The sequence below is a fragment of the Trachemys scripta genome, chromosome 8 (genome assembly GCF_013100865.1).
Source record: "Trachemys scripta elegans isolate TJP31775 chromosome 8, CAS_Tse_1.0, whole genome shotgun sequence".
Classification (NCBI taxonomy): Eukaryota; Metazoa; Chordata; order Testudines; family Emydidae; genus Trachemys; species Trachemys scripta.
Genome location: NC_048305.1, coordinates 79,827,171 through 79,849,563, shown reverse-complemented (window position 1 = coordinate 79,849,563; position 22,393 = coordinate 79,827,171). Strand labels below are relative to the sequence as shown.

The 22,393-nt window shown below is 44.6% G+C and overlaps 1 protein-coding gene across 1 annotated transcript in view; it reads right to left on the bottom strand.

Moving 5' to 3' along the window:
* DDAH1 (dimethylarginine dimethylaminohydrolase 1) overlaps window positions 1–22,393 on the bottom strand; it is a 143,931-nt gene extending 121,538 nt beyond the window's left edge. The window contains exon 1 of the mRNA XM_034778845.1: window positions 22,208–22,393. The gene's annotated coding sequence lies outside the window, so the exon portion shown is untranslated. The remainder of the gene's footprint in view (window positions 1–22,207) is intronic.

Sequence of the window (22,393 nt, the reverse complement as noted above, 5' to 3'; positions counted from 1 at the left end):
CTTGTATGAACTAACAAACTATATAGGGTTTCAGATGTTCCTAGCCCCCTGTGTTCATGGTCCAACTGCCAAGGAATACAGGACTTGGTATGTCAAACAGCTCAGAGACTTGTCACACAGATGGAAAGAGCACCCGGTGGCATAGAAATAGAATTAGAGAAGTTAAAGTTGTTAGGAGTTTTTGAATGCCACATATCTATACTTTCCAAAGTGTGTTTATTCATTATTTTAAAATTACAACTTTATTTTCATGTGTTTTCTCTTAAGATAGCGATGAATATACTGCCTTAAATAGACTGTCAGCTTAGAAATCATGCTTGTCTGAACTGATTTTTTGTTTTAAACAAATTGTAGTTATAAATAACATCTACAATTACTAATCCTGAAGGAAATCAGAGAAAAATATTTCTCATTTTTTCAGAGTTTATTTAGTGCATTTTACAGATTCAGTTTCATTTTTTCCTACTTACGGTCACTTTCCTGTGTTTGTGAGGGTCTTTTGCACAGCAACAGAGGAGAGAAAAACATTGAAAACAAATAGGAAAATGTGATGGTAAACCATAAAAAATTGACAAAGGGATTCAGAGGCAGGTGAAGCTACTTTTTGTATTTTTAAAAGGACTAGATTTCAAGCTGAGGTGTCCCTTTATCTCCAGTTTAATAAGGATATTTGGTGGGATGACTGGGAATTTAGACATCACTTCATTTAAACAGTTCTGTGAAGTCAAGTCAGCTTTGTCCTGGAAACGTCTGATTCTGCTCCCCTTACTCATATGGAGAAGGGTCTTACTCCTTAAATTATCCAAACTTTTAAGAGTAAGTAAACCTGCTACAGTCCAGAATTTTTAAACACACCCAAATGCCCCTGCCATATGTAACACCTTCTGGGCTGTAGCTGGTAACCAAATTGCAGGCTGCAAGTTTTAGTTTCGGAAACCATTTAAAATGAGCAGCCACATAGAGTGGTTGTTGGTAAGGCTCTTTGTCCAGGGAAAGAAGATTGCTCAGTCAGCTATGTGAAGGGCATAGACAGTGTTTCCACAGGCTCCTAGATGCCGTAACACATCTTTTGAGGGATGCTATGTTTATTGTGGCTGGAAAGTTTCTAGCCAAGAGAGTTGCTAAATAAGGAGGTGTAGCCAATGAAGAGTAACATGCAATAGTGTTGCTGTGTTCAATAATACTGGGGCGTATTCAGTTAGGGTTATGAGTCAAGTGAACAGCTTCATTTCACCTTTGAAATGTTTGATGTAGTTTTAGAACATATGTGGGCAAGCTTCACTTTGTTGCACTGCTGATACCTTATTTGGTGGGCGGGAATGTGCGTATGCAACAATACAGAGGCCATAAACTAAGACTTGGCAGTAGTTTTGACTCCACAAAGTCCTAAACTCCCATTAACATACATGTTAATAATCACCATCATAGAAGTTTTACCACACTTTGAACAGTTGCTGTTCAAGTAATCACAAATCTTTTCCCAATAATGGTCTCAAACGGGTAATTTTTTCTTGAAAGTTACATGTTGTGTATGAAAGCCTCTTCTATTTAATGAACTGCAAATAGCTACATTTGCAATTACATTTCACTATGTAAGATAAGCATATTAGCGTGTGTCAACTGAAAGGATCCTATCACAGAACCAGCTGCATAACTTCATGAAAGGAAACCAAAAATACCCAATCTGAACACAGAGCAGTGTCCATTGACTTCTTTATTTTGTATGTAGCTACAGCACGTACCTTGATTTTGGATTCTGGTTGGCTGCTATTGATGGTACATTTTTTTTTCTCTGTAACTACAGGTTCCAAAGTTTTAATACTACAATTATCTCTGGGCTAGATTATGGTTAGCGCCTACGTAGCCACTAAGTGGAGTGTGAGAAAGTAAGGAGCCACCTCCACCCCCTCCTTTTGCTGCCTGAAAAAAGGACAGCCCAGAATCACAGTCCTTGCACTTGGTGGGTACATCAGAGGTCTGAATGGTATGAATGTGGGTTCCCTCTCCCCCTGTGTGTGTGTGATGGGGGAGAGCAATATTTTACACCTCTCAAAGGGATATAGCAAATTGTTCTCATCCAGTACAACTGAAGAGCTCAAAGAGGCTTCCAGATGCTCCTCTAGCATCCACCCTTACAACAGATTATGCCTTAAAGACACAATCGACACCTTTATGATTTGGAGAAGGATGTGAACAACAAGCTAGTGAGATCTCCTGATAGTGCTATGTTTTTCTGGTTAGTAAAAACTAGTCTAAAGGCCTGTGAGAAACTCCTGGTGGATTTAGACACATTGGAGATTGGATTCCATCTGACATGCTGCCCAACTTGGAAGAGTGTATGGTAAGGCATACTGACACAATTATTTTAACTTCTATACTTACCCCTATGGGCTTTAAACTTTCCAGATCCCCAAAGGGACAGAAATTCAGGAGTCATTGTAGATACTCAGTGAAGACATCTGCCCCCCGGGCATCAGCAGTTAAAGCAAATAGAGCACAGGTACATTCATAAAGGGATGATAAACAATAGTACCCCCACCATCTGAAATAGCATTACCAATTCTGGTGGCCTCACTGAGACAGACTGAAGAAATCTACAGCAGGGCAACTAAAATGACTAGATGTGTGTCTGAGTTTACAGAGATGGGAGATTACAAATAGACTAACATTAAATAGCCTGGAAAGGAGAAGAGGGAGTTATGCATTCAGAATGAGGAAAGACTGAAAACTAATCAGCCTCTCATCTTTATATCCTGTCCCATAAAACAACAAGTACATACTTGCTGAAATTAAAGGCAGTAATTTTAGAATAAAGGAATTTACTTTATAGTTAATCTGTGGAACTCACTGCACAGGAAGTTATAGACTCAAAACACAGTGGCTAGATAATTTAATGAGCACTAACTCCACTAGTGCTATGCAAGTTAAGACAATATGGACAATCAATCTCCTGAATAGAGAAGGAAGATGGCCCAGTGGTTGGAGAACTAGCCTAAGGCCCTGTCTACACTGGCAAGTTTCTGCACAGTAAAGCAGCTTCCTGCACTGTAACTCCTGAGGTGTACACACTGCCAAGCCACTTAGTGCACAGAAACTGCGCAGTTGTAATGCTTAAAAAAACAAACAAACAAACAACAAAAAAAAACACCCCAACACGAGGTGTAGAGCTTTCTGCACTAGGGCTACAGCGCTGCGGTGCCAGTGCAGACACTGTGGTCCATCACAATGCTGCGATTGGCCTCCGGGAGGTGTCCCACAATGCGTTCTCGCCTCTCTGGTCATCGGTTTGAACTCTACTGCCCTGCCCTCAGGTGACCATCATCCCCATCCCCAACCATCATCCCCACCCCATAAATTCCTTTGGAATTTTGAAAGTCCCCTTCCTGTTTGCTTGGTGACGCGTGCTGTGGTCTCAGGGCATCTTTCCAGGTGGCCATGCCTGCACCAGGCGATCCCCCACTTGGAGTAATGCCGAGCTGCTGGACATCATCAGCATTTGCAGAGAGGAGGCTGTCCAGTCCCAGCTATGCTACAGCCGTAGGAATTATGATACCTATGGACAGATTTCACGATGCATTACAGAAAGGGGCCATGACCAGGACACATTGCAATGCAGGGTCAAACTGAAGGAGCTGCAGAATGCCTACTACAAGGTGCGGGAGGCAAACCGCCACTCCAGTGCTGTGCCCACAAGATGCTGATTCTACAAAGAGCTGGATGCGATACTCGGCAGCGACCCCACCTCCATTGCAAAGACCGCTGTGGATACATTGGTGGCTCACGTGCCAGTGGAAAGTGGACTGAGCCAGGAGGAGAAAATCTTGGATGAAGATGTGGAGTGGGAGGGGGACCCAGAGGCAGAGGATGACTCAGAGGTCAGAGATGCATGCAGCCAAGAGCTCTTTTCTACCCTGGAGGAGGCTAGACAGTCACAGCTGTCAGATGGTGGTGAAGCACAAACAGGAGAGGAGGCCCCTGGTAAGTGGATATGATTTTGGGAATCGCTGAGGTGAGTTGTTGGGGGCAGGAGGGTTGCAGAAAGCAGGCTTGTCTCCCACTACATGCCTAGTCTGGGCTGTGGAACAGGCTGTTGATTGATTCCCTCACTTCAGGGGAACCTGTCTCAGATTTCCAGGAAACTCTCATGGAGATACTGGGCAATCCGCTGCCGCAGGTTCTTCAGTAGAGCTGCTTTGTTTCTTGCCCCATTAACAGTGACTTTCCCGCACCACTGTGCTGTCCCGGGGATCATTGCTGCACACAGGCGAGCTGCGTAGGGGCAAGGGCGGCAGTCGCAGTCTTGGAGAAGACCCTCCCTTGATTCCCTGCTCACCCTCAGCAGCGAGATATCGTCCATAACTATCACATCCTGTGGAAAGTGTGGGGACAGGAATGATTATCAGGCCCCCCTACAGTACTGGCTCTCCCCAAGAGCCATGTGCACAGTGTACAGCAGGGTCTGGGAAGAGTGATTTACCCTGTCCCTGAAGCTACTCACCATTTTGCGGGTCTTGTGGCTCATGTGTGCTTGCCTGAGGTCAGCCAGTTAGTGACAGGTGTGTGAGTACTGGCTGTGTTTTAAATCACTGAATAAGTGTTCTCTGTGTTGCAAACAATACTGCTTCTGCAAAATGTTGCATTTAAACTTCACAGAGATGACCTTGGGAGCCCAGCCTCCCTCTTTGTTATCAGCAGCTTAACAGCTGCGCAGAATTAGAAAATGGCCAAGAACTACTAAGGAGGACTTTCTGCGTGATTGCATGATGCACTCTGCAGCGAGAAACAAGAATTGAAGGAGTGGTGGGACAGCAAGAAGAGGGACCGAAAGGAGAAGGTGGCATGCCAGAATGAAGCCACGGAGTGGCTCTGAAACGTTATGGAGCGCCAAGCGGACATACTCCAGGCGATACTAGCACTGCAAACTGATCAGCTCCTCACCCACTCTCCCCTGCAGCCGCTGTCACAAAACTCTTTCCCGTGTTCCCCCCACACACCACCAACACACAGTTATCAATCTCCCGGCTCCAGTCTATACCCACGGCATTCCACTCCTCCCCCTCACAGTCCAGCACTGCAGACTCACAGTGCCCACTGCACTCAACACCCATCCCTCTGCAGTTTGGCCCTGCTGATGTACAGTACCCACTGCATTGTACTCCAAAGGAGAAGGTGGGATATGATCCCAGGACATACACAAACCTTTAGCTATTCCGGGATCCCTCCTCCTCCTGGGACCTTCCCTTCCCCCATCCTCCTCACTGCTGATGTTTTTTTGGTTTGACTCTCTCCTCTGGTTGTTGTTTTTTAATAAAAGAATTGTGTTGGTTTGAAAGCAATCTTTATTCTATTAATTGAAAGCAAAAAGAGCCATGCAAAGCAACATTCAATTATGTTAAACCCACATATTTCATCATCTGCACCAATCACCTCCTAGCACTACAAGCACAGCACTCCTGAGTATAGAAACAAATATTAGTGGCTTTCACCTTCAAATTTCTGCCTCAAGGCATCCCTGATCCTTATGGCCCCATGCTGCACCCCTCTAATAGCCTTGGTCTCTGGCTGTTCAAACTCAGCCTCTAGGCAATGAGCCTCTGTGGTCCAGCCCTGAGTGAAGCTTTCACCCTTCCCTTCACAAATATTATGGAGCATACAGCATGTGGCTATAAGCATAGGGATATTGTCATCAGCCAGATCCAGCTTCCCATAGAGGCAGCACCAGCGGGCCTTTAAACGGCCAAAAGCACACTCAACAATCATTCTGCACTTGCTTAGCCTGTTGTTGAACTGCTCCTTGCTGCTGTCAAGTTGCCCCATGTATGGCTTCATAAGCCATGGCATTAAGGTGTAGATGGGGTCTCCCAGGATCACAACGGGCATTTCTACTTCCCCTATGGTGATCTTCTGGTCCAGGAAGAAAGTCCCTGCTTGCAGCTTCCTGAACAGGCCAGTGTTTTGAAAGATGCGTGCGTCATGCACCTTTCCAGACCAGCCTGCGTTAATGTCTGTGAAATGCCTACGGTGATTCACAAGTGCCTGGAGAACCACTGAATTGGAATATGCGTGCCATCTATCACCCCTCCGCAGTTAGGGAAGCCCATTTGTGCAAAGCCATCTACAATGTCATGCACATTGCCCAGAGTCACGGTCTTTCGGAGCAGGATGCGATTAATGGTCCTGCAGACTTCTGTCAACATGAGTCCAACAGTAGACATTCCCACTCTGAATTGATTAGCAACCAATCGGTAGAAGTCTGGAGTAGCCAACTTCCACAGTGCAATCGCCACGCTCTTCTCCAGCAACAGGGCAGCTCTCATTCTTGTGTCCTTGCGCCACAGGGCTGGGGCTAGCTCATCACACAGTCCCATGAATGTGGCTTTCCTAATCCAAAAGTTCTGCAGCCACTGCTCATCATCCCAGACGTGCATCACTATGTGATCCCACCACTCAGTGCTTGTTTCCCAAGCCCAAAAGTGGCATTCCACTGTGGTCAACATCCCTGTGAATGCCACAAGCAAACTTGTGTCATAGCTAGTACGTGTGGCGAGATCAATGTCACACCCCTCTTGTCTTTGTAGTTTAAGGAATAACTCCACTGCCACTCGTGATGTGTTGATCAGAGCAAGCAGCATAATGGTCAACAGTTCTGGATCCATTCCTGCAGCTCAAAGAGGCAGGGCGCACAGTACATAAACGGTTGAAAGATGGCGCCAAATGCAGATGGAAGTACAGGGATTGCTGGGATGCGACCGAGGATGCCCTGCAACCCCCTCTACCTTCCCACAACTCTTAGCAGCAGAAGAGGAAGAGATGCTCTGTGGGATAGCTGCCCAAAGTGCACCACTCCAAATACCTCTGCAAGTGCCGCAAGTGTGAACACGCTATTGCGCAGGTAGCTGATAGTGTGAACACACAACAGCGGTTTTCCTTCAACACCCTCTGAGCGGCACTGTAATTCCCAGTGCTGTAGTGTAGACATGCCCTAAAGAGATACAGGTTTAATTCCCTGCTCCACCACAGTCTTCCTGTGGGCAAGTCACTGAATCTTCATGTGCCTCATTTTCCTATCTGTAAAAGGGGAATAACAGTATTTCCCCACCCCACAAAGATGTGTGAAGAAGCATACACTAAATATTGCTAGGTGTTCAGATACTGTGGTGATGGGGCCATATAAATACCTAAAATAGATAGATGCTTTAGGGAATAAGTTAATTGTGGTGGTCAGGAAGCAATCCATCAGATTCAAAAGTTCCCAATTGGCTAGAAATGTGCTGTTTGTGGGAGAAGGATTCACATGCCCCCTAAGCACCCATATTGGTGGAATGCCAGGCTAGATAGAACAATGGTGTGATCTGACATAGCACATCCTAGATTGAGGCAGAGTAATTTAGCAGCAAGAAGACAGCAATTTAGACTCTCAATTTGTACTGAGAGCATAATTTATGTGTCAAACCCTCTCCCTCATGATCTAGGTGAAATCTTGCTTCTGAAAGTATTTTCCTTTCTAAAACCAAACATGAAAATGAAAACAGAAGAAACTTAGCACAAAAGAACTGTTTAAATAGCAGAGGTATTGAGATACTATGGAGTAAAAAAGTTAAAGATAAGGCTGACATACCCGTAGGCACCTGAGGGGCTGCCAAACTGCAAACGTTTTATATATACACTCAATGAAACAAACATAGAATTTTATCCTGCTCCCACTGAAGTGAATAGCAAAACTCCCATTAGATTTCAATGGTTCAGGCTCAGGCCCCTTCTGACAAGGAGGTAGATTAAAGACTTTTAAATGTTGTATTTGTTTATTTGTGACACAATCAGTGTTGCTAACACTTCATTTTTTGTACATTTAGAAGATATTTAGATATCTCAATTATTTAACAATGTGTAAAATTACAAACAAAGTTCAATTACAATATGTTCCTCTTGCTTGCGTAAACCTCTCTTCTTGGCCACATACATAATGAAAACCCTATTGAGTCAGTAATAAAATCCAGAAATCTTTCAAGTCTCAGAACAGAATGTTCAAATTTTGTAGCTCACTTCCTTTTCTAACCAGACAGCAGGGCTGCCAAGAGAATTTCTGGGCCTTCAGCCCCTTTTCATATTCTTTTAGAATATATATATATAACTATCAGAGCTGCCAGGGAGCAGACACTGATTATTTTTAATCCAATTATTTATAAATGCAATTAAAAAAATAGAATACTCCTTGATTTTCATTCAAATGAGGCAAATGCCTCAGACTCAGGTAGGGAAAACAATCATCTGCAGTTTTGTCAATAAATAAAATGTTCACATGTCACCCCAGTGAAGGAATAATGCACTACCACACACTTCAGGACATGGCTTCCAAGAATACAGTCCTAATTCACATGTTGTCGAGCATGCAAAATGGGTATTCACACATGCCAGTACCTGATTTGCATGTGTAATAGCAATAAGTGTGTGTGCAAGTTAGGTGCATGATTTGGCGAATATCGTTTTTTCAAGACCATTTCCTTAGGACTCATCCTGTGAGAACTTTAGTGCCCTCACCTCTCATTGAAGCCAATGAGTGATGAGGTGGTTGGCAAGTCACAGCATGGAGATTTTGATAGTAAATATATGAGTATTAATCTTATATTACACACGACACTTGAGATTCCTGTATGATGGATTAATAGTCCTGGCACTGTCTGCACAAAATGAAAATTCCACAACTGCACTTTTATTTCTCTTTGGTAGCACTGTCTGCTTTTGTATTTATACTGTAAATAGCCCATTAAAAAGAAGCACAATAGATTTTGCATATGTTAGTACAATAATTACAGTACAAGAGCCGGCAACAGCCACGTGAAGGGAATGACAAACATTCAAAGAGGTTCATGTGGCATAAAGATACAAAACTAAGCTCAAGTCAGAGAGTTTTCCCACACTCCAGTTAAGTGCATTACCAACAGGCCACTGATGTACTTTATGTGATCACATGAAAACATCATTGTACATGGCATAATATAATGTATCCCTAAGGCATTTATCATAAGATATCTGTAACAGAGGTATTTAAACTGGTGTGTGTGTACCACAAGGATCAATGAACATACAGTTTTTAAGGGGGCTATGAGATAACCTGGCAAGGAAACACAGGTATCAACATGGGAGGGGGGCAGTTAACTCCATCCCTCTTAGAAATTTTACAGGAAAAACCAGGTAATCCTAAACCTAACCCACACCCTAAAATGGAAGGAACTCGTGGATTTTTTCCAAGCTCTTTGCACTGCTTCTATGCTTAAATCTTTCCACATCAGTACAGTGACATAATGAGGCAGAACAGGGCACAGATAGCAATTACTGAAGGGTCCCTGGAATTTGAGAGAGTCCAAAAAGAAATATTTAAGAGAAAGAATCCCAGAGAGACAAAGTGAATGAAAACCAGCCAAACAAAAACCAGACAAATTGCAGGGATGGGGAGGCGAGTTGGGAACAAAAACCACAAATGGATAGAAGAGCAAGTAGGCAAAAAGATGAGGGGACATGGATAAGAGGAATCCAAACAGAAACAATGGGTTGGGGGGGGAGGGAAGAGAGAGAGCGCGAGCGCAAGCAGGTAAGAACCGACTAAATGGAGGAAGAATGGAGTGCAAGAATGGTGGGATTAAGAGATATGAAGAGATGAGAAAGGTAAATGGCGGGAGAAACTCACAGCTCTATTGTACTGATGTGTATTTTTCCTTTTTAAAAATGAATGCATGACCAGTGTCAGAATAACCTCAATGTGGCAGACATTCATAGTGGTGGGCATTATGAAGTGACTGAATCTGCAGTAAGAGGCCCAGGCCCAGCAGCGTGTCCAAGCAGATGAAATGATGGGGTTTAAATGGGAGAATTGCTCCTTTAGAAAAGCTATGCCATTCCAAGTGAGGGATCGCTTAACCAGTAGTGCAGATAGTAGGGAGAGCGGCCGCTCCCCTGAGCACTCACTCGGTGCTTCTCAGCACGTCCGGGTCTTCGGCGACACTCACTTCGGGCTCTACTGCGTGCATCTTGCGGCGGCTCCTGCGGCAAGTGCTTCGCCTGCTCCCCCCATCCTCGCTTTGTGGTGGCCGGGTGACACTCCCCCATGTGCCTGTTGGGGGGCACCTGCTACCTTGCTTGGCTGAGGACTAATCCAGTGCGGCTTTCCCACAGGCAGCTCTGGGTAGGCGGCAATTCGGCGGCGGGTGCTTCAGTCGCTCTGGGTCTTCAGCGACAATTCGGCTTGCATCTGAAGAAGTGAGGTTCTTACCCACGAAAGCTTATGCTCCCAATACTTCTGTTAGTCTCAAAGGTGCCACAGGACCCTCTGTTGCTTAATTCGGCGGTGGGTAATTCGGCGCAGCGAGTTCTTCGGTGGCAAGACTTGGGTTTTTCTTTTTTTCTTCGCTGCTTCACAGCAGGTGGTGCCTTTTTTATATGTTTGCTCCCCGTGCTCTTAGAACCTGGCTATGCCACTGCACTTAACAGGGGTAGCTCCCCAGGAGCACAATATACTGCACATGCATTCAGTGTTAACAGAAGAATAGCCATACTGAGTCAGACAAATGGTCCATCTAGCCCAGTATCCAGTCTTCTGACAGTGGCCAATGCCAGGTGCTTCAGAGGGAATGAACAGAACAGGGATCACCAAGTTATCCATCCCCTGTTGCTCATTCCCAGCTTCTGGCAAACAGAGGCTAAGGACTCTTCAGAGCATGGTTTTACAGCCCTGCCCATCCTGGCTAATAGCCATTTATGGATCTATTCTCCATGAACTTATCTAGTTCTTTTTTGAACCTTGTTTTAGTCTTGGCCTTCAGAACATCCTCTGGCAAAGAGTTCCACAGGTTGATTGTGCATTGTGTGAAGAAATACTTTCTTTTGTTTGTTTTAAATCTGCTGCCTATTAATTTCATTTGGTGACTCCCAGTTCTTGTGTTATGAGAAGGAGTAAATAATTTCTTATTTACTTTCTCCACACCAGTTGTGATTTTATAGATCTCTGTCATATCTCCCCTTAGTAGTCTCTTTTCCAAGGTGAAAAGTCTCAGTCTGATTAATCTCTCCTCATATGGAAGCTGTTCCATACCCCTAATCATTTTTGTGTAGAGCTATTATTATTCGGCAGTAATTCAGGAACCAGAACATTCAAAATGCAAATGGCATCATCTTGAGAGTTTTACAAGTAAAATTCCTGTCATAAAGAGGACAGGGAATTAAGGAAGAGCAGACTCCAGCAGGCAAATTCTTAGCCAGCCCATCTTCTGAGTCCTAGAAATACTGTTGACCTGGGCTAATAAATTTCCCTAAGACATAGACATTCTCTTGGCCCTGATCCCAAGTTCACATAAGAAACCATTTCATAGGCAAAGTTCTTATTTATGGTTACTCAGCTCCCATAGTATTTTATCTGAGGTGGCATTTTTAAAACCTCTACCACCACACACGCTACTGGATGAACTGTCTCTTTCTTTGCTTTATAGATTTGTAACTAATCTAGTAAAATCCCATAAATATTGGGATGCTTCAGTGCCCTACAATTAGACAAGAGCTGGCTGAGGAGAAAGCTCATTAGCATCGAAATGATGGTGACATGCAGACTGAGGCTGACAGTACATTCATTTGTTAAGTCTCTTGTCATTATGCCAGCTGTCCCTGAGGAACGGACTACGTACCAACTGTGCCGCCTTCAAAGTATGTGATATTCAGGCAAGAGAAAATCTCTTGCCATAAAAATCAAGAGAGAATCAGAAGTCCCTGCCAGGTCACTCCGCTAGCATTTCAACCTCTGGAGTCCATGTGCCAGTTTCTCTGATTCACTGCAGACTCTCCATGCCTCTCTAGCAGCACAAATGGGTCATAAACGCAGAGGAATGGCACACTGGGGAATATCCACAGGATCAGAGGTGCCCCAGGGAAATTCTCTTTCTGGAATCAATGAATTTCAGTGTGGGCCTGACGACTGCTGTTTGTAAATGTTCATATGGCTGAATGTTTGTTTGACTCACTATTCACAAACAACAAATAATAAAAGGGTCTGAATTGAAACTTGGTTTCTAATTTAGTTTTGCAACCAAGTTTTTCTATTATTCTGCCAGTTCTATTCCTAAACAGGATATCTCTAGTAGTGAGCTCAAGTAGGTGGCCTGTAACACCAGTGTACCTTGCCTCAGCGTGGAGACATGGTATCTGCCTTAGTTTCCCTCTGCTGGCACCATGTTTTCACAATGTAATGCTCTGCATTCTTCAGTTCTTCTGGTGTTCTGAGGTGGCTTGTAGTTGCGTAATCCTAGGTTATGCCCTTTAACCAAACCTCTATGCAAACCCTTCACTTCCCAGGGATAACAATCCATCAATCCTACCCTGCCTCAGTAATCCTTTAAAAGCCCTTCTCTGGGCTTAGTAGTATTTCATCATCACTTCCCCAGGACACAGCTTCCTTCAGCCTTTCCTAGCTGAATAGCCCTTTCTCCCTCTCAAGCAAGAGATTTCTGTACCACTTCTCTAGCTGACACTATAGGGGTGCAGGGAAATCCAGTCCCTCTCATCATCCCAGACGCCACCTCCAAGAACATAATAAGTGAAGCAGCGGTCTGCTTCGGCCTCTATGTTTGTTTCACTTATCCCCAGGGCTACTTACCACAGTGCTGGCTTGCCTTTTAGGCCTTCACTCTGGCCCCTTCCTAGGTAGTCTCCCACCACTCCTTCCTAGACCTTCCCCAGGCCTCTTAAGGCTCAGCAACTTACAGTCTCTGTTCCCAGGCCTCTTTAGCCCCCACACCTTGACCTGGAGCTCTCCCAGACCAAGCCACAAGCTCGTCTCATATGGTGGCATCAACTTTTAAAGGGGCCAGCACACTTGTTACAAAGCTTATAGCAAAAGCTAATTGTATTTAGTCAAGGAGGGGTAGTGTCCAAGAACAGGGACAAACCCAGGGAGCTGGATTCTGTGCTGTATTTTTCAGGAGGTGCTCCACAAAAGGTGCAGTCCAGGGTTTGAGGTTAAGGATGGCATTAGGACACGTCTGCACCTCCCCAATTCTGGGCTGATCCAGGAACTCATGACAGGCTCGCACAGCTGCCTATGCACTGCTCTAACGCTCAGAATAGCTGGAGTGCAAAGCACTCCTGCCACTCCTTTTCCTGTCCTCAATTTGCCCATGGCGTGCCCTGTGCAGAAGGGCAGCGTAGGGCTACTTATAGCCCGCTTATAACAGCCCTGAACTAGGGTACTCCCAGGAAACTGTTTTGGCCCCTTTATGCCACTGCAGTTGAACAGATACACTCACCTGTAATCCTAGCAGGTAAGAAAAGAAAAGAATCTGCCTGAGACTCTGGGCTTTACTCCTGTGCTGTGCTGACAGTTAAATGAAAAATATCACAATCCAGATAACGGGCTATATTTGACCGCATACATCTTACCAATATCCAGGCTCTAACAGACTCTTCTTTCCAGCATCAGGAGCCTCTCCAGCTAGGTCAGTCAGGCAGCTCAGCCTCAGAGACTGCTTTTATGCATTACCTTAATGAGCCTGGGTAACTAAGCTTAACAAATCCCCTGCTCTGATCAATTAGATCAGCAAGGAGGCCCAGTGGTTGTCCCTCAGCCCAGGGAAACTGCAGAGAAGAAGGGGATAGGACAGGGCTAGGGACAGAGGAAGGAATGGCATCCCACTCACCCATTCTTCAAGAGCTCTCTAGAAAATCCACACACAGATTCTAAATCTCATTTACATGGATGTAAAGCAGAAGCAATTCTATTGATTTCAATTGGGTAACTCAGAATAATGCATATATAATTGAAATGAGAATCTGGCCTCCAGTTAAGATCTTGATCAAGGTTCAAAACTAATCCTTACAAATCCCCTTGGATGTTCCTGGCTTTCTGAGCAACATTGCCAGTTGCCTATACATATCCCCAGTATTGTTTACACAGATGACAGAGGTTTGCCCTGAATGCTTTTGACTTAAGAGTGTTCTCCTGTCAAATTCTGAGAGACCTACCCGCTCAGTCACATCCACCACATTTGGTCCTGCATAGACATTAATTCTAGGGCTCTTTTTCTAAATTGGCAAGAGCTTTAACGATGTTGGCTCTCAGTTTTTAAGAAAATGCTGATAATATTCTAACTACCCAACTTTGGAGATAGAGCTCACAGCATTTAGCTTGTAGTAAGAGGCAGTGTGGAGGACCAGAAGTGATGGTTGATATTCCCCATCCTTTCCTTCCAGCTTCAGAGCGCCAGCTCTTCAGGACGAGCAGCTCAGTGCTCCCCGCAAGCACAGGGGCTGTTATTCTGAATATCCCTGACACAGGCCATGCAAGGTAGGGGAGAATTCTTCCTTCCTTCCTTCCCTAACCTCGCTAGCCACAATCTAGCTCTTTATTTTGTAAATATTTCAGGCCTCAAATGTAGGATTGGGGTTTCTAAAGGAAGCTTTTACATCAGCTAATATTAATAGAAACACTTCCATGATTTTTTAAAATGTCAGTGGAACACTTTTATTTTTTTAAACATTCCTCTGTGGTGCTCAGAAGCCAAACACTGTGGCCTTGTGCTAGTGCATAGAACTATGAACAGATCAGTCTCGCTTCCCTGTCAAGCTAAGTGAAGTCACAGCATAACTGAGTAAAAGAATGTTTGTACATTGAATATTCGCTGTTTTCAGCGTGAATAATCTAAAAGAGTTATTAGTAATACAAACAAGGGGCATTTTAATCTAAGATTTTTATCTAAAGTTAAGTCTGATTAGTTTTCCAAATAAAGAGTTACGGGTGACAGAATCGGAGACATAGCTGAAACTCTCCTACCAGACCTTGCAGTGCAAAATTCAACAAATCTCTGCTAATCTGGAAAATCTGCCTCTCAGTTTTAGAGTAAAATCTGGAAAATCTGCCTCAGAGCTTTAATCTGGAAAATCTTCCTCTTGCCTCTCTCCCTGGGCCCCTGGAATGCTATGGATTCTTATGATGTTGCTGTCAATCCTTTTTATAGCTTCCTTCCCCAGCATTGGATTTTTCATCCATCGAGAAAGGTGCAATAATGAAATAGGGACCCATTCTCCTCTACGTATGAATAACCTGCATATGGAAGCCAAATACAACAGTTAATTATGTTATAGTCACTGTGGTTCTTCAAGATGTTGTTGTCCCTCTCCAGCTGTGCATGCACCTCATGTGTATGAGACTGTACTGTTTTGAATAGCAGTGTCCATCGGGGCCACGCCTGCGTTGTGCATGTCACTGTGACACCCTCCCCCCACTCCAGCTGAGGACATAAGGGCTGCAACTGTCCCTCAGTTCCACACGAATCCAGAATCCCAGATAAGGAGGACTCTGAAAAAGAAGAGACGGAGGATGCGTCATGGAGTCTATATGGTCAACATCTCAACGAACCACAGTTGCTATAAGGTAAATAACCATTCTTTTTTCTTTGAGTATGTGTCTGTGTGGACACCACTCTAGGTAACTGATAAGCAATGCCGATGTGTAAGGTGGGACCAAGGAGTACCAATTGCCACTAACTAAACAGTCTGTAACACTGCCAGACAAATTTTTGCCCCTGATCGTGCAGCCCGGTCAATGGCATAGTGTTTAATAAAAGTAAGGGATTACTCCATGTAGCTGCCTTGCAAATTTCAGATATGGGGATGTTCCTGAAACACTCAGAGGATGGAATTTGTACTCTAGTCAAATGAGCTTTAGTATTTGGAGAGAGAGCTGTACCTGCCTATGGACCTCCTTGTGGCTTGAGGTAGCCCTGCAGGCATCCTACCCTCATTCCCGCTTCGTTCCTTGCAATGACTTAGTCTCAGACCAGAACACTTAAACAAGATTCCCCCTTCGTGAGGTCTCATTTTGTTCAGTCATTTCCAAAACACACTCTTTTAGCCCTAAGCCCTGCCATTCATTCAGGAGTCTGACAGACCTCCTTGGGATCTCTGTTGGTTCAGGCCAGCTTCCACTCCTGGGCTGAGGAATCACACAGCTCTCCTTGGAGTCTCTGTTCATTCAGGCTCACTATAGCCTTACACCAGCTTCTCCCCAGCTGGCCTACTTTGTAACTCAGTCCCTTTCCTCCCTGGGCTGACAGAGCAGTTCTTCCCCTGCTGCTGTCTTCCCTGTTATGAGTAGGGGTCTACTTAAGTCATGGAGAAATCACACATTTTACGTGGGTTGGTCATGGCATAAATAGTAAAGTTCACGGCTGTGTTATACATCCATGAAATTTGCTAAATGCCATGACCAATCCACGAAAAATATGTGATTTCTCTGCAATATTTTTCAAACTGGGGGCCCTGATCTAAAAGGAGGTTGCAAGTCCATTGTAGGGGATTGTGGTATTGCCACCCTTACTTCTGTGCTGGTAGTGGTGGTGGTGCTGCCTGAACCTGGAAGGTGGGAGAGCAGCGGTTGCTGGCCAGGCGCCCAGCTCTAAAGGCAACACCGCTGCTAGCAGTAGCAAAGAAGTAAGGGTGGCAATACCATGATATAAGCTGCACAGCTTGAGTAGGATCCACACAGACATGTTTAAAGAACTGTGAGTTTCAACTTGTGCAGTTTCTGGTGAATTCTCCATCTGGGAGAGAGACTATGGCTTCCCCATCCAGGGAGAAGCCAGAAACCCACCCTTTTAACCCATGTCTCAGGAAATCAACAAAAAGCAAAGGGGCATCCACATGGATGGCTCTTGCTTCCAATCTGTTGTGATGCCCCACAGGGACCATGCTTCCATGATCTAGCCCTACAGTCTGTGTGAGGTGTGAGCTAATCATTTTAGAAGGGAAAGCTTCACAATTTAATATAGCCTGCAACTGTCTTAGGTTCCTTGTTTTTTCTGTGGGGTTAGAAGGAGGAAATTAGCTCCCCCTCCAGTTCCATGGAACTGGAAGCCCATGACACCCTGGAGAGGAGTCAGTGAAAAGCTGTCATATCAAGAAATTGTTACCCTTTGCTATTCTAGCTGGGTATCTAAAAGCCAAACTCCCCCTGCAGATGTGGAGGGCAGCATGGAGCACATAGATATCCAATATATCAGAAAATACAGGCACAGACTACAGGAGAGCTGACAGGTTTGAGCCCAGCTAAAAGAAACAATAAGTTGATAGTAACGCAGGGAAAGTACAGATAGGAAGCCCTGCACCCAGGAATTCTGCATTAACTGCGTAAATCCAGGGAGTAAAGTCTGAACCCACTTAAATTTTACATGTTGAGGCCTTCCTGCTACTCCACCGCTCTGCCTGTATGTTGCTTAATTTGCCCCACTGGATTAGCACCTCCTGTGAGTCATTTGGATGAGCCATTGACCCTGGAAGAGCTGATTTTGTGCAGCAGGAACCAGCGGCTTGGCAGGAGCAGCAGAAGAGGCCCAATCTATGTAAGTAAACATTAAAAAAGGAAAGGCTAGGGGGAGAAAGAACTGAAACAGGGCAAAGGAAACCAAAGAAGAGGGAACACATAGGAGGGGATGGGTAAAGGAAAATGAGAATGGGAAAAAGGAAATTAAAAACAGTACAAAAAGATTTGAGTTCTGGTTTTAATCAGAACCTTCCCAAAAGTTCACATAACTACAACCTTTTGATGTTCTCCTTTCCAATTCTGGGTATGTACTTTCAATGGAACCAGCAACACCGAGGGGAATATCTGTTCATAGCCCCCAAATCCCTGAAAATAGTCTTGAAAGACTGAAATCTTTAGGTAGGGAGACACACCCCTCCATTAATTTCCTTTTTGGTATGGTTCTTGTGATGTGTCATTCCATATTCTTTATGAAAATATGCTTATGATATGAATAAGACATAACTGAGATATACTTTATGTCAGATGGCTCATGTGAGATATCATTGGAAAGGTTATGATTTACTGAATGTAATTATCCAATTTGTATGCCTGTATCATTTCTGTATCTGAAGTTAGGAATATTGACTATGTAGCTGTATTTCAACTATGCAACTTTGTTTGACGCCCAATGCTAACACTTCAGGTATGACAATGGAGAAGCCAGACAGGGCGGATGGCCCATCAGCAAGGATAATGGACTGTGAAAAGCTTGGCCTTCCTGTGGATGCTCCATACTGCCCCTGACTCATGGACGCTGTGATCCTACAGAGTCAGGTGGTCTTGTCTCCTGATACTAAAACATTACCTGGGACTTCTTGTAACTTTCCACTGTAAGGGAAGGGGGGGTGGTCAAATTAGGGAAACAAAGGATTCCTGCCTTATGCAAATCCTATTTAAGGGTGGACAGTGAGGTAATCAAGGTAGTCAGTTCTCCCCTGCTACCCTATACAAGATGACTGCTGGAAACAACTAAGGGGGAACTGGGGGAAAGAACTGGACCCAGGCTGGAAGGGCATCTGGCCTGTGAAGAAGATTATTAGAACCACATTTAGGGTGAGAACTTACAAGTAACCAGTTTCTTTAGTGTATTAAGCCTAGTTTGTGTGCTCTGTTTTATTTTCTTAGTAATTTGCCTTGTTCTGTCTGCTACCTCCTTAACCACTTAAAAGACATGAGTTATAGTTAATACATTTATTTCTGGTTTACAATATAACACAGTTTATGTGATTTCTAACTGGGAGGGGGTGGGGGAGAGTAGTTGTGCATACCCTCCTCCACATTGAGGGAAGAGGCGAATTTCATATTATTTTGGGTTTGTGCTCCAAGGGTGGGTGGACATCTGGGTGCTGTGGAAAGTTTCTTAAGATGAGTCTTCCCTGAGCTGATCTGCAGCTGGGTGTGGCCCTGCCTATGTGTGTCTTAGAGGAGGTTTTAAGAGCCTGGCTCAGCAAGACAGGTTAAAAGGGGCCCAGGCTGGCAGAACAGGTAGTGGTATCTCAGCACATCAGGTGGCTTCCCAAGGGATCCAACCCATCACAGTTCCATTGGAACCCTTTTCCTGGAAGAAATGAAAGTTCAGAATCTAGGCTCCTAAAGCACAGGTGCTAGGGAAATGCAAAGACAGGTGGCCTGTGAAATTAATGTTATATATACCCAGTAAATATATATAACCACGAATATAATAAGTTGTCCCAAATGCTTGCTTTGTACTAAGGAGGCTGTAGAATCATATAAGCGTAGGACTGGACGGGATGGCTATAGCTCATCTAGTCCTGACCCCCTGCACTCAGGACAGGACTAAGTAATAACTAAGTAATAACATCCTGACAGATATTGGTCTAACCTGCTCTTAAAAACCTTCCAATGATGGAGATTCCACAACCTCCCTAGGCAATTTGTTCCAGTGCTTAACTACCCTGACAGTTAGGAAGTTTTTCCTAATGTCCAACCTAAACCTCCCTTGCTGCAATTTAAGCCCATTGCCTCTTGTCCTATTCTCAGAGGCTTTTTTTCACTCTCTTCCTTGTAACAACATTTTATATACTTGAAAACTGTTATCATGCTCCCTCCCACCCCAGTCATTCTTCTCTTCTCCATCATTGGAGGTTTTTAGGAACAGGTTAGACAAATACCTGTCAGGGATGGTCTAGATAATATTTAGTACTGCCTCAGTGCAGAGGACTGGACAAGATGATCTATCGAGGTCCCTTCCAGTTCTACATTTCTATGATTTATCCTGGATAAAACTGTATCAGTTACAGATTCAACCAGTCACAGGTTCAAAAGGAATTACAGATCTTCACATTAAAACATCTGAAGAGAATCATACACCTGCAAAATAGGAAAACCTGGAATACTGGAGAGCTCAGAGAGTTGGAAACAGGATAAGAAACCTTTCACCTCCAGGTCACCAACTGCAATTTTGCCAAGTCAGTAGGGATAGAAATGGTTAATGGAACCACTTAATGGTTATTGGTGGCTCATATGAATTAGTTGGTGGTCTCAGGCCAATTATTAATGGGTAGGTATGCAAATAAGAATGGCTATAATCACAAATAGCACTAATTGGTGACTTATTGTCAATACTGGGAGACAGTCAACGAGTTGCATGGGAATAAAGAATTAATTACCCTTGCAATCCTGTTTTTAGGTCAAGTTTTGAGGCAATTGATGAGAAGGGAAGGGAAGGGAAGCATTGCCTGCCACCACTCATGCTCAGGTAATATCTAATCTGTGAAGAGAAGGCCTGGAGCTGCCAACCCATCACCTTTCATGAGCCACAAAAACACCATAGACAAAAAACCAACAAATCTGTCACTTGAATTAAATTGCAGCAAGGGAGATTTAGATTAGAATGAAAAGAAAATGATGAAAAGATTAAAAGGATGAAACACCACATTAACCCTTTTGTGGCTGCATTCAGGTGCAGGCTCTGAGTCGTGGCAGAACGCATATACTATACTCATATAAATTACAACACTTCCAAGTATTTGGTGTGGCTAATCTAGTATATCAACATCACTAAAGCACATATCTGGGACAGCTGCTCACCTGCTTTTTGCCCCCAGCAATGTATCAGGCACATGCACTGGCACACAAGGAAATGTAAATCTTTAAGAAAGGGAGAGAATAATCTGTTCTTTTAGACTGCACACCTGCCTTATCTTCTCAGCTCTCCTAAACTCCTCCAGGCACTGCCAGATTACAAGATTAGCTGCGTTTTTTCCTTTCCCTTATGGAACTCGGACCAAAATGACTTCACAGATGAAAACAAAAACAAATACATAAAGTTGTGATTCTGTTATTCTAACCAAACCGCAGAAAAACATTGGCCCAGAACCAAAATCCCTTGAGGGCATTGGGGAAATTTGGCCCCAGATCCAAACTTTGCACTGGTCCCTATCTCTATAATGGGTCAAAACAAAATAATCATCCAAATCCCCCATCCCACCCAAACTCTGAGGACGGTCAGATCCAAATGTGAATTTCATGGCTTGGGTCCATCTCTAAAACAATGTAAAACAAACGCAGCTGTTCAGTCCTATCCCTAACTTAATGTGGTTAACATGCCAGGATGAATTGATGATATTCATTCTTGAGGCACAACGGTCATCAGTAAACTCTCCAGCGGAGGAAACCCCCCAAGCCCCTCCCCCAGGCTCAGAAGGGAAGGATTGAAAACGTGCCCACAGATTCTCCAGTGACCTGTATTTTTGGTATGCAGGTCAAAGACCCCTGATTTCCTCTTTCTAAACGGAGCTTGGTGGCTGCTGCTGAGGCTGCATCATCCCCATCATCGGATGGATGACGAAGCTCACAAGACTTTCACCAAATATGGAACTGAGCTGGAAACATCCTAAGTTTGTGCTGAAGCTGGAAATAAGACTCTGGCAACAGACTCTCTTCTCTCTCCCTCATTGCAGAGCCTCAGCAAGGCCAGGGGCCAGTGCAGCCCGTTCCCTTCCAGCATGGGGCAGCAGCACCTCCACAGCAGTGACAGCTCTGGGGGCGGCTGCTGCTGAGACCAGCTCCAGTGCAATGACAGCCACACAAATGCCTCTTTCTGTCTCCTTTTCATACTCTCCACATTCCCACCCTGGCACCATATGAAACATAACTGAAACAGGGAGACCATGAAAGAGCCTTTAAAGCAGAAATGCTTCCAGTAAAATACTTCCATTGAGCTGGAAAGCTCGTCTCTTCCACCAAGAGAAGTTGGTCCAATAAAAGATATTACCTCACCCACCTTGTCTCTCTTATAATTGTAAAGGCACTTTCAGAGGGGGTTGGGTGGGGGAGAATTATTTTATGCTTAAATTGGTCCCTTATGCCACCATTTTGGGTCAACAGATGGTTTCCTCGTGTTACTTTATTTATCCAGGGTGATGGTGGTGGGGTGTTGATGGGGAGGAGGGAGAATGGTCTCCAGAAGAATCAACAAAGATGGACTTTATCCATCAACCCCTGGTCTATTCCTTGGGGAGTAGGGGAGGGGGGAGGGGTGGCTGGAGCCAGTTGGAAAAGATGCATGCTTGAGAAGTAAAACAAAACCACATATGTTTTGGAAACTCCACTGTAGGGTTCAGGCTGCAGCTCCAAGCCTCTGCTGAAGACAGTGGCCCTATTATATTGGCCCCTTTCTTGTGTCGCCTTCACCTCCCTGGCAGCAGAGTGCCCCCCACACTGCTCAATCTAAAGCCAAGTCCAGGAGCAGGCGCTCCCAAGACAACAACAAACCCCCTTTTCTGTGGCTCCAGCAAGGTCCAACAAAGCTGCCTATTATTCCTGCTGTATTTTAAAAAACCCCAAACGCACACACACACGTCCCCCAGCCCCCTAAACAGATTTAGCACCGGGAGCAAAACTTACCCTGAAACATGTGCACAGTCCCCCAATCAGTCACCATGAAATGATCCTCTCTGTAACCCTTTCAGTGGTGGAAAGGAGCAGGCGACAAGACGTCTGGGCTTCTCTCCTCCTAGCAGCGGTGCCGGTGCTGCTTTCCCTCCCTAACCACCTATCCTTTAGGAGCAGCAAACAGAGACACATACTGTT